The 20,497-nt window shown below is 42.6% G+C and overlaps 1 protein-coding gene across 1 annotated transcript in view; it reads right to left on the bottom strand.

Moving 5' to 3' along the window:
• rhobtb4 (Rho related BTB domain containing 4) overlaps positions 1 to 19,446 on the bottom strand; it is a 48,163-nt gene extending 28,717 nt beyond the window's left edge. Inside the window, 5 exon segments of the mRNA XM_081714099.1 lie at positions 12,565 to 12,957; positions 13,325 to 13,423; positions 14,199 to 14,349; positions 15,458 to 15,496; positions 16,189 to 19,446. The gene's annotated coding sequence lies outside the window, so the exon portion shown is untranslated.
• Positions 19,447 to 20,497: the final 1,051 nt, after the last annotated feature.

Genomic DNA, 20,497 nt, shown 5'->3' with positions numbered 1-20,497 from the left:
AACCAAATAAAAGCAACTCCTATAAGTATACATTTAAAAAAAATAAAATATGTGCTGTGAAGTATTGTGAAATAGTAAATTAGATCTGTTGGGAGGATAAAAACACTTAAAATAGTCTATTGTCCATCTGTAACATCTCCCAGCACAAGATAATAACACTGACCTCTACTGGTCCATCAGGGTAGAATATTTTGAAATTGATTTGCTTAAATCACAGCACATATCAGACTGGAGTGGGGATATTCGACTCCAGGACACACCAAATACATTTCATTTGTAAATAACAGGCACCACTTCACATGAAAAAGCAACCTTGAAGAAATCGCCACTGTGATCCTGCATGGGGTCAGAGCCCAGAGAGCAGCGGTCTGGGTCAGCCACAGGGGAGGCATATGCCTATTGTTCCCACATTTCACTCAACGTGGGCCTGTCTGCCAATTGTCAGAAGCTCTGCGGGCACAGCTGTGCCGGTACCACAACAGCCCTGAGAAACCGATCCACACCTCCATCCCCTGGCCCCGCTAGAGAGCCCAGGAAGGAAGGGGAGATACAAGGACGGGAAGCAACAGCCAAGGGTCAGGAGACGGAGGCCAACAGCCATGTGCAGGAATTTATGGCCTTCTATTTAAAAAAAAAACAAAAACACAAAAAACAAAACAACCCACATGACCAAACACTTTTTTTTTTTTTGCCGTTTTAAAACTGGGCCATGCAAACGCAGCAGGGAACGGGGACAAATTAGCCTGAGAGCCTGCAAACTCCGTCTGGACAGATAAATGCTAAGTCCGGGAACCAATATCAGACGTCTCCTCCCAGCTGGGCTGGGTTTGTCACTGTGCCATAATGTGCACAGCAGGTCTCATACACACACCTACACCAATTTGCAACATCTGAAAAAAATCTCCCTCTAAAGCATGCGCTCACGTGCTCTCAAACACAGATTCACACGCACACACACACACACAAAGTCCTGGTATCCATTACATCCACAAATCCCCCCCCCCCCACTTCTCCTCCTGACACATACTCAACCAGTGCCAAGCTCCAGGCTCCCCAGGCTCAGAAGGAGCCAGCAGGCTGAAGGCAGGACTTGCCGTCTAAATCGGGTACTGGAGATGGCCTGTGTCCACGGTGCCTTGGGCCGCCTCACTCCACGTGGCTGCACAGATCCACTCAGCTGGGCAAACCACCACAATTCCCTGACCCCAGACCATCCCCAGCCTGCGCTGACCACACCACTGCAGTCCAAAGCGGACACTCCCCGAGCACTCGGCTGCTCTTGTGCCGCAGGCGCTCAGTTACATCACCGTGGTCAGGCGGGCCAACGGAAGGTTTGACTCCACGGCACAGAGTCAGAATGCCGAGACACGGGGGAGGGGAAGTGGTGTGCTGAAGGCCTGAGTCAATGGCTCAACCCACGTGAGTGGCCCGCCTGTGTGCATGCGCGCGCGCGTGTGTGTACGGAACATTCAAATGAGATAAGGCCAAGCAAAACATCAGCGATAAACTAAATAAAATAGGAAGAGTGCGCGTATGCAGGAAATCACTGTAGGAGAGAGACAGTGCAGAGGAATGACATGGCGGGCGGCAGGGAAGATGGTTGGATGAAGGGTCCCGAAGAGACGGAAAGACAAGGGGGTGGGCAGAAGGGGTGGAGGGACATTTTAAGGATATTGAAGCTGCGGCGAGTCCAACGGACAGAGGGGGTGTGGAATCCCAGACAAGATGGGGGGAATAGGGAGAGCAAGAGACCATGAGAGGAACAGCAGGGGTGATGCAACAGAACAGAAGCAAATCTGCAAAACCAGTAGAGAGGGGAGACTCCTGGGTAGGAGCAAAGGAGATGGAGAGGAAGAGCGGAGCAAATGCATGAGAGGATGGAGTGGGGGAGCAAGGGAGGGAGAGGGGAGGGGAAAGGAGGACCCTACAGGAGCAGCACACTGCTTGTTTACTCTTGCCGTTGTTTTAACAGCAGTGGCGCAGCCCGTCTTATCAGCGCTCCTCTCCAAGTATGCTGGGACTGCATGTCCGGCCAGCTGTCACTGTGCATGATGTACCCAGTGCACTGGTTCATGGAAGGCAATCAGAGAGCGATACTTCTCGAAAGAACACTTTCACAACTCCAGTCTATATTCCCATGCGCTGTTGTTCGTGCTATCTGTGCAACATCAATGCAGCTTGCTTATGTTTGATTATGTTAACTTCTATCAGCTGACATTGCAAATAAAGAAAAAAAAATTCTAAATAAGTGCTTTTAATATATATATATATATATATATATATAAATAATAAATAATATAAAAAAAAACAAACACAAACACTTCTCTCAAAGCTTCATAACTGTTATGTCATATAGGCAATGTGGGAAGCATACTTTGGATCATTATTTCTCCTGTGCACTTGACAGGACTGAAGAGCAGTGTGCTGCTGAAATGGGTGTCAGTGCATGCGGTGAAGGACTGGGGCACATGGCTGTGGAAAAGTGCCTTTGGGCTCAGTGACATGAAGCAGGTGCCCAAGAGCACTGTCAGCACACACATGCATGCACGCACACACATGCATGCATGCACACAGTAGATAACAGCAGCATCTGAAAAATTTAGCTGGCTCTCTAGCTGCATACACTCAAACTCACCCTCGCTCCCTCTCTCTCTCACACACACACACTCGCTGTCTTGATTCCCCATTTCCTGATGGCACTTCCACTGCTATGGCCCCCTTCCAAAACCCCACTCTTCGGGCCCAGCCTGTATTGCACACACCCCTGCTGCTGTTTATGCTGTCAGGTGCTAACTAACTCCAGGTGACGAGGTGGCGACAGGACACAGGAGGCTGGAGGTGCAGTAGGGTCAGCAGACGCTCTGCATTCTTCAGCGGTGTGAAGATGGAGACGAAGGGAGCTCAGAGGAGAGCCACATGCAGCTGGGGACTTGGGCTCCTTGGCGCTCCATGGATGCCCGAATATTAAGGACCCACTGGCAGGTCCATCAGTACATGGCAGTTGTCGTCTTTGCCAGCATTGCCAGGCCAAGCAAGAGGATGAGTTACAGCACATGAGGAGATCCACTCTGATTGTCTCATACTAATGATTCTTATTTTAAGCATCATGTATGAGACACTAAGCTCTTAGGGCTTTAGTATTCTATTGGTTTAGTATTCTGTTGCTTTCTCACCACCTCTACCCAGTAACTGACCTGAGGCCAGCTTTTACACCTATACTTCGTACCTTCACCACTGTGAGGCAGACATTAACATCTGATTAACAGCAGAAAAGGTATATTAGTCTATGTTCACATGAGATTAAACATTAGATTCTTTAGGCTAGTAACGTGAACAGGCTAATCGCATTAAGACCTCATCGAGCGGCTCCAGTACCACGGCTTAATCATAGGACTGCACCCCAGGACCTCCACATCAGATCATGGTGCCAGCCTTTTGCAAGACAGCAACAGGTTTGTCTGGACAAGAGCTGCAGGGTTTTGCAGATGGCAGAGATCAGATTAGGGATAATGCAATACCATATCACACTGGTAATATACATCACAATGAAGAGTCCAGTTTTAGGATGTCACTGAGGTCAGGTACTAAAAGCAACTCTTCCAGCGAGGTCACAATTATGTGGTACAACAAGGACAAACATCGTCATTGATACGAAGCACCAAAGCTACTTCAGTGCTAACATTTATGTTCTATGTGAGTGAGTAAATTACAAGCCAGGTCCATGAGATGCTTTTCAGATAAAATCTTAAAAAAAAAAAAAAAAAAGCATGCCCTGGAACTATGTGAAGTTATTTTCTTCCCATTTTGAAGGCCATACATCATAATGCTTGTCCATTCACTCACCCTGGATACTTTCAGAATTGACCAAGCTCCAAACATGCATTTGAAAGTGCCCAGATTAAGCTGATTTGAGGTCAGTCAAAAGAATATGGCATCGAGAAGCAAATCGGGGGGAAAACTCAACCTGAATCAGCTGGGAAAAGCAGCATTTTTTAGGGGCCTAAACTCATTCATCACTGTCCCGAAGTGAAGGGCAGGCAGCCACAGTGGGCTGCTGCAGGGCATTAGCACTTGTGCGCTAGTTGTAGGAATGTTGGAATGTTCCTAACCTGTCAGAGTGGTGGATAAATTTTCACTAGCCCTCACATTTTGATGTAAACACTTCAGACTAGAAAAGCAAAGGAAGCTTGGTGTGAAATCTAAAGGAGCTCCAGCAAGAAAGTGAAACAGAGAGGCATATCATTTATACTTGCCTGAAATCACATATTTGATCATTAAGATGAACATAAAGATATAGATTACTAAATCTGTATCTTGGCTGAAATCAGGAAGAGTTTATGACTAATAAACAATACTTAAGTCCTTTAAGTATAAATACTAAAATACCCTGAGTACAGATCAAACAGATGGTCCTCTGAGTGGGATGTATCCTCCTAATGAAGTCATTTTGCAACACAACTAATCACAAAGCATCTTGTATTTTAAGTAAAGAAGAAAAAGTACACAGAGACAGAGAGGGTCTGGAGAGGCTGAGAAGAGGGCACTGAATGAGGGGTGGATTGGGCAAACAGGCTGATCAAATACAGGACGCTGCCAAGCCAAACAGCCCTGGAGCTCAGGCCATGGGCGCAGCAGGCTGGATCAGGCCGTCCACCTCTGGGGGAGCAACAGAGTGCAGCAGGGCTTCATGTACAGTCCAGCTTTTCTTCTGCAAGAGAGAGAGAGCAAGAGAGAGAGAGAGAGAGAGAGAGAGAGCCCTCACAGTGCTCTCACAAAGACATACTGTATGTCTGAATGCTCTGTCACTGGTGATGATCTGACAGGCCAGTGAGCTTTGCTCTTAAGCCCAGAGAGATCATGGAGCGATGGACTATGGAGGAGAAGAAGGAGGCCACTGTTCAGATCAGGGTCTCAAGTTTTGACTCACATTCTTTTCTGTGTTGATAGCTTTCGGTCTGTCATTGTCACCATTGTTCTATCTGTCCGCCTGTTTCAGTTTCTCACTGTGTGTGTGTGTGTGTGTGTGTGTGTGTGTGTGCGCGTGTGCATGCATGCTTTGGTGTGTGTCCATGCACTCCCTCTTGGGATAACGGCTTTCAATGCAAACAGGAAGGGGCTTTGTTGGAATGACTGGAGTGTTGACTGGGTGATACCGTAACTACTTTGGTATGCCTGTCCATACTCTGTTTAAAAATGTGGAGGCTAAACATGTGAGACCAACTACAGAGATAGGAACAGAGTCTCAAACAGGGAGACTGATATGCATGCATATGTGTGACATGTGTACCAAAAAAACCTCAGTGGTAGTGGGTCATAGGTTAAGTGCACACACAGTCTGGGACAACTCCAAAAAGCAATGGAAAAATCCATACTTGTCTTCGCTCTGTGACTGCCACACTGAGGATCAAAAGAGGATCATCATTCTCACTCTGCTGATATCCATTTATCAGTCCGTTACAAGAACATGGACAAAACAGATTAACTGTGAACAAATTGTTTTCACAGGTTATGGGCAGTTCCCCCAAAACTCTGAAAGTGCCAAGTGACTCCAAAGCTCCGGTTACTCCATATTCATTTTCAGCCCAGCCTCAAACCTATTTGTGATATAGTCACATAAATAGGAAAGTGCCTTTTGTGACATACTCACATATTTTTGTTATATTATGCAACAGTAACATGATTTTTCGCTATTCGGACATGAAATAAATGCTTTCCCAATGTTATGCGACAGTATGCGATGTAAATTACACTGCCTTTGCAGATAATACTTGTGATCCCTGCTTAATGTTGCAATTTATCTCTATTTTGTGACCCCACTTCCCCTCTCACACCCCCAGACTGTTCTTGTTTAGGTACCATTTTACTAAGTAATTTTTAAATTTTGATGAATGAGGACTATCATCCATCATATGCAATATGATTCCCCACAAGAGCCTATAAATAGAATTGTCTAGAGAATCATATATATATATATATATATATATAAAAAATATAAAGGTGCTCATCCAAACACCAGAAATTGTCAAGAAGGCACCTGCAGTACTGGAGTGTAGTAGTAATGTACAGATAATACATTAGGCACCACCATGGCACTGTCATATAAAATTAGGAAAATAAAATTATATAAAATTTTTGCATCACTCACATAATAGAGAAAGGCATGATACAATTTACATATCGCAGGTCATTCCAAAACAAAGATGTATTACGTTCACTAAGCAAATCCCATTGTAGGTGTCCTACTTCAGCTAACCCCAACAAGAAACATTTACAGGGACTGTTAATAAACGTCATGATACCATCACATAATATAACCAAATGTGAATGTGTTACAAAATACACTTTCCAATTTACACAAAGATATCATTAAGAAAAGTGAGATGGGATTGTAATTTTGAGTGTGAACTTCTAGAAAACTGGGGAGAAAAAGCTCAGATTCTAGTTTTGCTATAATCACGTGACTCAACGCGCCGGCACATAGCTCTTAACATTTGACACTGAATGCTTAATGTGGGCCAACAGAAACAGTTCCACATTAAGGAGCTAAAGTAATTGTGAAATACCAGAATAACCACAATACATGAGGCCTTGTAACACAACAACTAACACCCAAAACAAACGCAAACCAAACAAAACCATCCTATTGTACACGTGGAAACTTGTATTTAATCACAGCAGCAGTTTGAGCTGCTGGGACGGTACACAGGCAACTCCCAGTATGATGCATGCAGCCAGGCAGGGAACGTCTGAGGCAGCACGTAGGGCCTGTGGTTCAGGGCTCTCCCAGTGACTCACATGACTCACAGCACAGCTGCAACTGTGTATTATGTTCTTCAGTCAAGTATTATCATACTCTAACGCCTCTATTATCCATTTCCAACAAAGATTATTCTGGTCAACTCCATTCAGATTTCATTTTGTTGAGATTTTTGTTCTGGTGTTGGGAGAATGGCCATTCTGCAGGTAGTCTGTACTGCAAAAACCGACTTATTCTGAAAGCATGAAAAATTATTTACACCATTCGAGTGTGAACCTTCATAAACTCTGCTTTCCTTTCTGTATTTAAAGCATGAGTGATTATTTTTCCTTACTTGAACTGCTGTCTCTGCTTGTTCCTCCACCATACTCATGTACACACACATGCACATATGTATTTGCACACCCTCTCTCTCTCACCACTTTAATGTTCAAAAGACCATGAGTATGGTCTTTTGCACATTAAATTTGCTAATGGGGCTTCTTAATTCTGATTTAATGAAACCCACACCTTCCTGAGAGGTCCTTGTGAAAATGTGTTAAAAAAAATCAGCTTGAACAGTTGAGCATACTCACTCAGCTCCAAAACTTATGAAGTAACAAAAGATTTAGTATCAACCAATCAAGCTCAGCTGGACTCCATTTCACCCTCATCATGATATCCCATCTCTAAACATAAACATAAAATTGACCTAAACACCCTTGGGCTGATGACAATTTTGAGGTGCTACAGTGGAGATGTTGTCTTCACTCAAAGTGTTGATCTTGGATCTGGTTGCTTTCTCTCCCACTGACCTTATGTAAGCTCTCTAAGGCCAAGATGGGATACTTGATCTCAAGCTCCGTCTATTCCCTGAAAGTGTCATGCAAGCTGCCCTTCCATGCTGTGTTTCTGGGTCAGTATCAGCTATCAGAATGTAGGGAGAAGTGGTAAGGATCTCAAACAAATGACTCACTACAGATTAACAGGCTTCTTCCAAGAGTAAAAAGCCTTGAAATCAGACAGCCAGAAGATCTCTTGCAGATGATGCAAAAATACCAAAAGCAGCACATACTTTTATACTTGTTCCATAACCAAAGCGCGATGATTTTTGGAGTAAAGATGTAAAGCCTATTTTCGTACATGGATCACAGTCAAGGAACTATTTGATGTTTTCTAAACACTGAGAAAACAATTCATATTTATATAAAATATCTTCATCACAGCAAGGGATCATCTCTTAAGTGGTACAATGACAGAATTCAGCACAAGGGCCTTAGAACGGGTTTCAGTCATTCCTTTGCTGAGGTTTGGAGCAATTTACACTTTCAAACTCATAATGGAGTGACTATAGCGTTATGGCATTTTACACACCAAAGAACAACTTAAACATCAGCACGCAAGGATGTTTAAACTGTGACATTCAAAGCTCCGTAATGGCATCGAAACACCTCCCCCCTTCTCTGGAGCCCATTCTGTCCCATGTGGTCCATGGTTGGAGGCAGTGATACACTAGAACAAACTCTTTGCAAACAAGCTTAAATACGTTAATTATGATGGATTGAGTATGGATCAATACCAGTTGCTTGGAAGAATGCTGTCAAAATGTCTTCCTTAACAGACCTCTCCTCAGCACTAAGAGCCACAGAAGCCAGCCTCAGGGTGACTGCAAGGAGCAAAAACTTTTAGACTCTACACATTTGTTCATTAAATTCCAATTCCCAACATTCATAGAATATATGCTTTTAGTTCCATGTATTTTGCATCTCTATTCTTAAGAAAAGGCAGGTGTTCATAGAATATGTGCTTATGGGTTCATACAATTCACGTCTCTATTCAGGAGAAAAGGCAGGTGCTTAGAAAAACCAAACTCTTGATTAAAATCTATTGGAACTATTTTTTCTTCTCACTTTATTAGAAAATGTAAAAAATGAAAAGCTTTATTCACACATTGTGCAAAAACTCTGCAAGAACTTTGTACAAAAAGTGAGACATTTTGAATGCTCTCATTCACTCCTGTGTTAAATTGTTTACTGCAGTAGGTTGGCTCAGATCATACCATGCTTTGTGGCAACCCAGATCCCTCTCATTACTGCAACCTACTTTATCTCTGCTCATATTAGCTCTTCGTTGTTTGAGGTCCAAACAGGGCCAGGTCTTAGCTGGGTCCAGACTTGGCTCCCCTACCCAGTTAGGACACATGCAAGTGAACAGAGATTTTAACTGAAACTTTGTTGAATTAAGGGTGAAATCGGCATAAGCATAACCCAAATCAAGATTTTTCATGAATCGTAAGGAAAGCATTTTGATCAACAAAGGAGTCACAGTGGTTCATCACACCGTGTTCTTCATTCAACTTATTTCCCTTTTCATAAAACCAGCTATCACATCATTCATATAAACTCTGGCTACTGAAGGAATCACATGATCGCACATTAACCACTGCATTGAGCATGTGAAGCAGAGCTTGACTAAGGAAAATACTTAGAAAAAGAAAAAGGAGGAAAGGTCCAGTTGCACACCAGCCACTGTTCCTGAAGGCCTCAGGTTAACGTCCCTAATAGTAAGTAAACAGTGAGTTGTGCAATGAACTCCTCTATCTGCACAGTGCCCATGAACCTGAGAACAGGCAGACTCAGAAACATGCACACACACAAACACAGGCTAGCTGAATGAGAAAAGTGAGGCGCAGACAGTAGGAGTGTGGGTAACGCAGGAGACCTTATCACCAGTCAGGCCTCTACTCAGTTCCAGCATAACACCTTCCTACCCTCACATCTCAACAAGCAGACACAGGCACACCTTCTCCCCAACCCCAACACACCCCGCAAACTGTTACACGATGTGTGTGTGGGGGGGTGCGCACAGGAAGCACATGCATATTATTATATGCTCCTCCATACCATGCTAGATTTTGACCACAACGCAAAACATAATATATTAAAGTGATTTAACTTTGCTTACACTTTAGTCCTCATCGATATTAGGAAGATTCACAGAATGGCAATGGTTAAATCATGAGACGCATAGAAAGAGTAAGAATTTTCCTAGATTTCTACCACATGATCTGTGGCAGGTAATACCCAACCCCATTCTTGTAGATCGACCATCCTGTAGAGTTCAACTTATACCTGCATTTCTAACACCCTATCCAGCTCATCAGGTTCTTCACGGACATATAAATACTAAGGCAAGATTTGTTGACTTTCCCGGCACAGGGCTGAGTCGCAGATTCTACAAGTAGAAAAAAAACAAGAACAAGACCGGTCCTTGTACCTGCCGTCTTAAGAGTAATTAGGTCACCTTCTTTGATAAAGAGGTCAACGGAGTAGTGAAATCCAGCAAAGCTGAAAAAACATTCATCAAACAGGTGTTACCCACAATGGATTCCATCATTGACCTGCCATCTGCAACCGGTCCTAATTTAGACTGGGATTTCAGTAGGGTTGATCTTCAGCGGCAGGATTTGGCAGACTTGTCCTGGAGCATGTGGACATAGCTCATAATATCCTCTGTGTCCACACATATCATCTCATTTGGCTAATTGTGTTCCATCCTTTGTCAGTGCTTTAACCCGGTTGCTTAATTTAGTTGCAACCCTAAACACAGCCGGTTCAATATTCAGAAGCTCCTGACACTGATTAGCTGGACCAGAGGGCAAAAACAGATGCTGGCTTTTCAGGGTAAAACAATACCGAGAATGGCAGGCTGAAAGCTGCCCGACTCCATCATAAAGTAGCAATGCCTCAAGGCCTCTATCTGGCTTTCATTTCCCACATGCCCTCCTTGCGTTCTTGCCCTCTTTCCTGTATCTGCATCGCATCCTGGTTCCCTCTTCTCTTTCGTCTACATGCAGCTGTGACTGATTCAGCCGAGAACCCCGACCCACAAACCCTTCACACCTCCTCGCTGGGACTTGCACTCCCCTCCCCACCTCCCCCTGCCCTCACCTACCACCCCACCTGGCGTTTTCTTTCTCCATCTCAGTATCACTCTCTCTTTTTTTTTTTTCCTGACTTGTCACCAATCCTGGCCTGCCCCAGTTCTTTTCGAACCGACTCTCCTTTTCCAAAATAACTGTGGGTGTAGCCAAGAAAGAAGAGAAGAGACAGAACAATGGACCATGGCTGTCTCTCTCACCTGCTCTTGTGCAGACTAACAACATGGGCTTCATGGGGGAACACCACATGTTTGTCCACCCCCATCCCACCCCTGTGTCTATACATAAACTGTGTGTGTGTGTATACACTTGTAGGACAGTTGCCAGGATAGAAGGGCAGTGTTTGTTTTTGCATTTCACACTTGTGTGTGTACAGTGTGCATTCTTCACTACATGGTCTTATGTGCATTTCTATTTATCCAATGCACAGAATGTGTCTGTATATATAGTTGCATGTTTGTGGGTGCATGTGGTTCCTCTGGGACCTGCGTTGACTGACATGCTGGCATACCAGTTCCTGTTAAGGGACACGGAATGCAGAGATCATTCACCGCCTCCTACCCCTCTGCCTCCCCAGTGCATTAGGGAATAGAGTTAGGAGTGAGGGAATGATATTGCTCAATCTAGACAGAGCCAGAGTCTTATAAAGGTTCCCAGCTGCGCTGAGCTGTTCTGCTTCTCTGTGCTCCAGAAGTCTGGAATGTTTGGAGTGCGAGCTCTCTGGAAAGCACAAGTCTCCAACAACAATCTCTCAGTGAAAGGGTGCCTGAAGGAGGCAATGGGAAGTGAAACGCAGCCCATCAGGAAGCCAGTGCCTCGCCCAAGCAAGGAAGCTTTCACATCCATAGGAGATAGTTTTCCTCAGAGGTTATCTTGCTAAAGAGACATCTGTGAACACTGGTCTGCCTCTCTAATTAGTGCTACTAATCACTGTATATAATTTTATACACTGTTATAGTGATATTTTGTCCCTTTAATGTTTTACTTTATAATCTAGTTCAGAATAATATGTGTCTATGAATGATGACATTATACTATGATTCTGCAAAACTGCTATAGTGAGGCAAAGCAAAGTGGACTCTGGCCAGATCCAGAAGAGTGTTTACGCAGCTGTGTTAAGTCACCCGAAAAGAATAATAGCCTATAGCCTAACTTTGCAGAGTATGACAAAGTCCATCACTGGTTATTTCGCGTGATATACACAACATACAACATTTGCTTTTCAAGTGCCCCACAAATAAAGCATAGGCAAAGCACTATCCCAAAATATCGTAAACTAGGGGGATGCGTTGGAGTTCCACATCAGAACTCTCCACTGAGGAGCCTGCGAAGCTTCCGACTAACATGACACACCCACTCTTGTTGACGGAGCAAGCAGACCAAGTTTATAATCACGGAATGATAAGTTTTCTATGATGCAAACCGTACAAATTAACAGAACACATCTAACCATACTCCACTATCAGTAGCCTACATTTTAATCCGAAGGTTATGATTCACGCAGATAACGACCAAAAATGAGAGAACATGGATAATCTGAAAAGACAACATTCACACTAGTTTTAGAACAGAAGAATACTCTTTTCAAAGAGTGCTTGCACCATCGGTTTAAACGGTGAAATCATAAAAAATATATAATTATCCGTATTTTTCATTATATATTTTTGGAAATGCTAGTTTTAGTTTAGCGACAATCCCTGAATTTCTTGCTCTACTTCAAGGCGCCCCATCCGTTATGCAATCAGACACACGTGTAAACCAGATCACAAAAAGTAACTCCACTCTGGCAGACAACCACCAAAACGTAATGAGTAAAACTGCGTAACGACATCTGAAACTTAGTCAAAAGTTACGTTCAGACTGTTGCTTAACTGAGAGCAAAACTTACCTTCAGTGTTATCCTTTCGGGAATAACTGTTCTTCGCGACACGCTTGCGCTTCTTACTCTGTACAGAACAAACTAAACGGTTTTGGTTTTCCTCTTCTATGAAGATGAAGCAATAGATAACTTTCCTCTGGAGATCCCGTTCGCAGTGAACAGCTCGTCGGAGAAACCGTAGATTCAGAGCACTAGCCTATCATTTTACCAGCATTCTGAAGATCCCAAGACTGCTGGCGCCGGTTCGGAGAGGTTAGCGCAAATGTCTCAGGAAAGTGAAGACGCCTGGAAGAATGCAATACTAGAGTATTGCAAAAGGGAGTAGAAGGAATCACAAAGGGGTGGTTTATTGTGCGTCTGTGTTCACTGCTGCTGATGCGAGTTGCTTCGTCCCCTTTGCTGCTGCCGTTAAAATAAATTTGAGGAGTTAGCACGTCAACTTTTAAACAAGTATTGCATATGCAGATATTTAACATATGTGCATCTCTTAAAGGTAGCTAAATCAAAATAAAGACAGCTGATTTACTTATTTATTTGTTTATTTGAGCATTTATTTGAAATTAAGTGCTAATGATAAAAGTAGTCCGCTGTTTATCACAGTCTTAATGACAGGAATTTTCTTTTTGAGAAACAGCCGAAACGATCTATTGTTTTCTCACTAGACGAAAAAACTTGAACGTGTCTGCATTTCCTTTGTTTCCCCATGCTCCCACCCCTTGTGCGCGATAAAGGCGTGCGTTGCCCCTTTCGTTCTGCGATGTGAGCTCACCTTATTGACCGGAGTTTGGTGTCGTTGACGCTCCAGTCGGTCTCGCTAAAGCTGTTGTCACTGTTGTGGCGGACTCCACTTGTGCTCTTGTCATACCAACTGAAAACCGTCAGTGAATATCAACAAGCGCTGTGACGACACCCATACTCGCAAACCGCCGCCACACCCATCCATTCATAAAGTAGAGAACCAGCATTTTTTCGTCTTAACATAGTGTGTGGACGTGCGCAACTCACCAGTGCTGAACTCGTAACCTTAGGCTAATAGTACATGTATTGACTTGTGCTAATACAAGAGAATCCAGACCCGTTTGAAGACAAATGAACCACAACAGCATGTTTGCATCTTAACATTAATAGTATAATAATGATAGTGATTGTAAACCAGGTTGGTGTCACACCGTCCAAATCAAAATATCATTATCAAATTATTATTGGCTAAACGTTACACATTGTTAAAGAAAAACTACAGACCATTACAACTGCTGAAACAAAACAAAGGCAGGGTGAATATTATTTAAGATATACTATAGTTCTTGTGGTGCATTGATATGCCTATTCTGAAACAGTTTTATGTTTAAAGTTATAATTAATTGAGATATTATTGTATATTCTTTATATGGTAACACTTCATTAGTTCTACAAATCACTGGATGCTCCTTTTTTTCCCTCAGTTTGGACAGAGCACTCTCAAACCATTTCACTGCGAGTTATACTGTGTATGACTATGTATGTCACAAATAAACCAAACTTGAAACTTGAATCAACAACAGCTTCCACCATTTTGACCAAGCCCCCACACTGCTTGAAACCGACTAGGAAGTGTACCCAAATACACCATGATTTCTTGATTTATCTGCATAGCTTAAACTTACATTTCTGAAACAAGGGATACACCCACAGGCACCTGACGCATCAAGGGATGATATAGCTGGCATTATACATCAGCTGTGCGATAGGTGTGTCTCTGTATAGATGGCCTTGCTGGACCTGTTCGAGGAGTTCCACTAGACAGCATGGGTGCACCTATGTACCATCACAAAATATGGTCCCTAGTCAATTGCCATGATGCATGCACCATATAGAGATCTCCTTCACCTTCAGAAGAATATTTTTCTGAGTTGTTCGCTTGAACAATGTTGGACTACCAATATTTCAACACATTTCTAATATTTTCATTCATCGGTAAATGGTATTCCTTGAGCTATTTGTTAATAGGGAGATCTCCTATTTATTATACACAGTGCTGTTTCTTCAACGAAGCCACTGCCTACTTGTCATCCTTATAAGCAATATCTATTTGTGGTACTCATGGTGGTGCAGGATATTTTTACCTTCAATTATATAAAATTTTTGCATCACTCACATAATAGAGAAAGGCATGATACAATTTACATATCGCAGGTCATTCCAAAACAAAGATGTATTACGTTCACTAAGCAAATCCCATTGTAGGTGTCCTACTTCAGCTAACCCCAACAAGAAACATTTACAGGGACTGTTAATAAACGTCATGATACCATCACATAATATAACCAAATGTGAATGTGTTACAAAATACACTTTCCAATTTACACAAAGATATCATTAAGAAAAGTGAGATGGGATTGTAATTTTGAGTGTGAACTTCTAGAAAACTGGGGAGAAAAAGCTCAGATTCTAGTTTTGCTATAATCACGTGACTCAACGCGCCGGCACATAGCTCTTAACATTTGACACTGAATGCTTAATGTGGGCCAACAGAAACAGTTCCACATTAAGGAGCTAAAGTAATTGTGAAATACCAGAATAACCACAATACATGAGGCCTTGTAACACAACAACTAACACCCAAAACAAACGCAAACCAAACAAAACCATCCTATTGTACACGTGGAAACTTGTATTTAATCACAGCAGCAGTTTGAGCTGCTGGGACGGTACACAGGCTTGAACAATGTTGGACTACCAATATTTCAACACATTTCTAATATTTTCATTCATCGGTAAATGGTATTCCTTGAGCTATTTGTTAATAGGGAGATCTCCTATTTATTATACACAGTGCTGTTTCTTCAACGAAGCCACTGCCTACTTGTCATCCTTATAAGCAATATCTATTTGTGGTACTCATGGTGGTGCAGGATATTTTTACCTTCATTGTGCCATAAAGCTGCTCCTCATTTGTATGTCCCTGGTAAGGAATTTTCGTGGATTTTCATAGAATCATGGATCATGCATCAGAGAGCCAGTTTAATCAATATGTGTTTTGCATAACAGCTCATTGACATCATATTGTCTTGTGGAGACCATGAGAGATTTGTAAAGATAAACATTATTACAAATTAGCATACACAACTCATCAATACAATATTTCATAAACTATCAAATGCATGACTTTCAATGAAATTTGCAGCATTGCTATAAAAGCAGAAACTCTCATTGGTTAGTAATGCCAAGCAGTGTGCATGGATAACTAGGTAATTGCTAATGGCTCAGTAGCACTGTTTTTCAGATATCATTGGGTGTGGTTTAAGAGCAAAGTGACCACTCATTGGTTCCTCTCTTTAATGAAGTCCTACCTATATTCAGCCATTGGGATATGTCTAGAATTGCCCTTCTGAAATTTATAAGACATGTGATGGAAACATTTGAAATATCTATCTGCTTCCACCCACCCAGATATGGCTTAAAACCACAAAAATAGACTAAAAATATATATTGTATCCCCTGCCCACCTAATACACTCCTGTCTGCTTGTAGTTTGGTGCTAGTCTTGTTAAGGCTGTTACATTTGAATAAAAGTGCATTTTCCTTGAGGAGAAATGGTATTTTCTAGTGCTTTGTCTGCACTTACGTTATATTAGTGACAGAAGTGAGATGTACCTGCTCAAGTAGAAGAAATCAAGCAGTGCATCAACGAACTTGAAGGCAGACGGATCCAGCCAGTCAAGAGCAAGGATGAGGGAGATGGTTAGGAGAGCAGCATGACAAGGCTCAGCAATGGATCCCAGTCAGCACCTGGCAAGTGAGAAAAGTTGGCAGAGACAGCGCGCTGGAACAGCATGATGACTTAGCAGCGGGACCACAGCTCTTTAGCGATGCTTAGGACAAGTTTTATGTTATGTTATGCAGCCAATTGTGTAGGAAAAGTGAACACTGTGCCTGTGTCATGACCCTGAGTCAGTGGGAAATGGCAGCATGGGCTCCTCAGTGTGGGGTGAGTCTGAGCCATAGGGAACAACCCGCATTGTTGACGCAACAGCTAAGAAGATTGGCTGCCACTGTGGACTCTGAGTTGAGGAAAAAACCTCACTGCTCTCATTGACACTGGCTTGTCTGTGTTACTGCTACAGTCAGGCATGCTCCCTCACACTACAACTGGTACCCCCGGCACCTGGGAAGAGAAGACCATCCGATTCAAGTACATCACCAGTAGCCAGATTGAGGTGAAAGGGCGAAAGCAGCTTCTGGTTATGGTGGGGGGGCTTCTGAACCAGGTGCACAAATTCTGGCTTGTGCCTATACAGGATGTGTGCATATTTGGCTTGGATTTCCTTGCAACGGCTGGGGCCATGCTCAAGCTCAAGAAAGGAATGTCGGGTTTAGAAAGGAAGCAAGTAAAGCTGTCCATTGCAGTGAACAGTGGACCAGAGGCAGAGAGACAGCACTGTGTAGCCCTAATATTCCATGGGGAAATCTACTGTTTCTGGAAAAGCATCTGAGCCAGCTGTTGGATCTCCAGGGGTGAGGCAAAAACTGTCAAGCTGAAGGCAAAGTCAAATTTATTTATATAGCACTTTTTACAACACAAGTTGTCACAAAGCAGCTTTACAGATGTATGGATCCAGATCCCTAATGAGCAAGCCAAAGCCGACAGTGGCAAGGAAAATCTCCTTGGGTGGGATTAAGGAAGAAACCTTGGGAGGACCAAGACTCAAGAGGGAACCCATCCTTCATTGGGTGTCCGAGCTAGCAACCAATCCATGCTTTATTATGTTATTTTTAGTCCAAGTAGCCACTTGGACTAAAAACAGTGTAGATGTGGTGCATCAGTTACTTCAGTGGGTCTAAAAGTGGGTGGGTTGTTTCTCACATGGCAGCAACAGATCATCTGGCAGCATTGGTTCATGTACTAGCAGGATAGGATTGACTACAGCCAGGACATTTACTTAGATGCTTTGTCACCTATGAGCAGGTCTAGTTCAATGTTGGCATCAACTCTGCTGTAGCATGCAATTAGCACAGAAAGGTGTGGGTTAGATCTGTTAAGATCAATACCACATGAACAGTCCATATATAGTAGAGGTGCTGGTGAATAACATGTAGCTGTGGCAGGTTTATCTGTGGCCTCATAACTTAAAGGGAGAGCCAGAGGGTAGCTGCAGTCCTGAGGGCTCTCTGAGACATTGCATTCCACTCAAATCATTGTTACAAATTGAGTGAACACCTGAAGTGGCTGGATGAAAGCATCAACATCTCAGATTACCAGAAAACTACATCTATTTAAACAGAAGAATAACTAAAAGTTTGAGTAAGTGAGCAAGTCTTTAGCCTAGATTTTAAAATTGGGAGTGTGTCTGAGTCTCATTTTAAAGATGGAAGGCTGTTCCATAACTGAGGAGCTTTATAGGAGAAGGCTCTATCCCCTGCTGTAATCTTACTAATTCTAGGGATTTAGAAAAATCCTGCATTTTGAGACTACAGTAGGTGTGTTGAGTTATAGTATGCAATGAGTTCAGTCAGATACTGTAGGGCCAGCTCACTTAACACTTTATATGTCACCAAAAGAATTTTATAATTGAAGTGAAATTTAACTTTGAGTTCATTTAGTGACTTTTTAGAACATCCAATTAGAATTAAATTGTGGAACAGTTTCTCTGAATCTGATGAGGAAGGTATATATCTCAGTTTAGCAATTATGTACATTGAAAAGGCAGTTTTAGTAACATTATATATGTGTGATCAAATGATGACACCTAATCAGAATCAATGGTGACATTGATTTTTACAACAGATTTTTACAACAGAAAAGATTTTTACAACAGATTTGGGTGTTACTGAAACACCATCAAGATTTAGCAGAATATTAGATAAATTGCTGTCAGATAAGATTTGAATCAGGAAAGTGCTTGTCCTCTAATGCCAATGAGTGTTTCCATCCTCTCCAGTAAAATGTTGCAGGCGATGGTGTCAAACACATTACTAAGATCTAAAAGTATAAGAAAAGATATGGATTCTTTATCAGAGGATATTAAGAGATCATTGTTTACCTTAGTTAACGCAGTTTTGGTGCTGTGATGTGGTCCAAACTGAAATAGTTCATGGACATGGTTTGTCTGCAAAAAGGTGCAGTACTGCTTTTTCTAGTATGTTGTAAATAATGAACATGTTTAAAATTGGCCTGTAATTGGAAAGTTCACTAGAATTAAGACTAGTTTTTTTTTTTTAATTAGTGGTTTAATCACTGCATGTTTAAATGATTTGTGTACAGAACCCAGATCCATAGAAGAGTTATTTACCATACGTATTGGTTCTAAACCGATAGGCAGTAATTCTTTGAATAAACAAGGTCGAACCTTTTTTTTTTGTTCAAGATGGCACAACCTTGTCTAAAGTTAAATAAAATGAATTCTCAATGTTCTTGTTTATATGCTCAAGTCCTTCTGAATCTACAGGTAAATCAATGTTTGTTCAAGCTGGTAAATTAACAACAAACACACTTCATAAGGAAATGGTTAGGTGAAACCTAGGTCTCATTGCAGCTCTCAGGCAGTCAGTTTAGCCTGTTTGTTTGCTGCCTGGCCTTGGCTCTTGTTAATCACTTCCCATTAACTGCCATTAATGCTGCACTATTGCTATAAAGCCTAGCAGCTATGCTATCAGAAATGAGAGCAGCACCCTCCCATGAGAGTTGGATGCCAAGCCTGTTCTCAAAAAAATGGGTCCAGTTGTCTGTAAAACCTGTATTGTTTTCAAAGCACCATTTAGACATCCAGCAGTTAGGTGTTCATAACCTGCTGTAGGTTTCAGTGCCACACTGAATTGAAATGGGGCCAGAGGATATAATAGCATCTGACATCGTCCCTACTAACTCATACCTCTTTTTAACGTTATTCTGGGTAATCTCTGACTGACTGAACAACACATCATTGGTGCCATCACTTGGAAAATGTACAATTATCCAGCACCATCAGAGATTTGCCCTGATGTCAGCTGATCTAGCGCCCCAGAATGCCTTTGACTATGGCTACTGGTGTCTCTAGATGGGTCACTAAATTCACATGCCAAAGGTGCGAGTCTCTTATAAGATGTGAGCTCTTCCTTCAGGCTGCTCCACCAGTTTCGCTGAGTGGGACAATCCTGTTGAGCATGTGAACCTGAAACGAACGGTGCTCAGCCCTACAGTTATGTCACTGTGATGTCATCCGTTCGCCCCACTGTCAGAGCTCTAGTGGCAGAGATTGGGGCTCACTCTCTATGCCTGCGGCATCAGGGGCTGCTAGACTAGATGTTACACACTACTCTAAAGGCCCTTCTAGTACCCAGACGCAGTCTTCTGAACATGAAATCTTCTGTCAGGTTCATGATTAACCTACACTTCTCACAGATAAATTCATCACTAATGATGGAGAAAAGTAGTTAACCATGCTGAATACAAGGGAGAAAGAGTAGTTAAACATGCTGCATACAACACAAGCATCAAACGAGTAGGACGTCATGGTGAAATGAATATACAAGTTAGTAGGATACTTAGCTTCAGTGAGTTGCCAGAAGATCACGCTTAAGCAAGTTTTTAATGATAGAGTAGTCTCCGATGTCCAGTAGAAGTTGCCGATTTCAGAGTTGTGGGTAGTTGTGTCTAAGCAAAATGAATAAACAGTTAGAGGACAGTAAAAAATGGAACGCCTATATAATGGCATGCACATGAAACAATTTTGAAACCAGGAAGCAGCAGCACCATTGTTTCTTGCTGGTGAGGCCAGTGTTGGGGAACCTGAACATAGCAGCGCTATTTGGTGGATCCCTGAGGGCTGTGGGCAGTGCACATGAACAGCACCTTCGTCAGCAGGGACGACGTAAACAGCGGAGAACATGGTGAGCATAGAGGGCAGCAGTAGCAAGCAAAGAGGTGGTAGGCATGACACAGGAGGTGTTGCGCAACCTGTGGCATCAGAGCAGGTCTGGCTTAAAA

Source organism: Electrophorus electricus, chromosome 5 (genome assembly GCF_041902795.1).
Source record: "Electrophorus electricus isolate QZ-2024a chromosome 5, ASM4190279v1, whole genome shotgun sequence".
Classification (NCBI taxonomy): domain Eukaryota; kingdom Metazoa; phylum Chordata; class Actinopteri; order Gymnotiformes; family Gymnotidae; genus Electrophorus; species Electrophorus electricus.
Note: the sequence above shows the minus strand (reverse complement) of the source record. Positions and strands in the feature narration are given on the sequence as shown.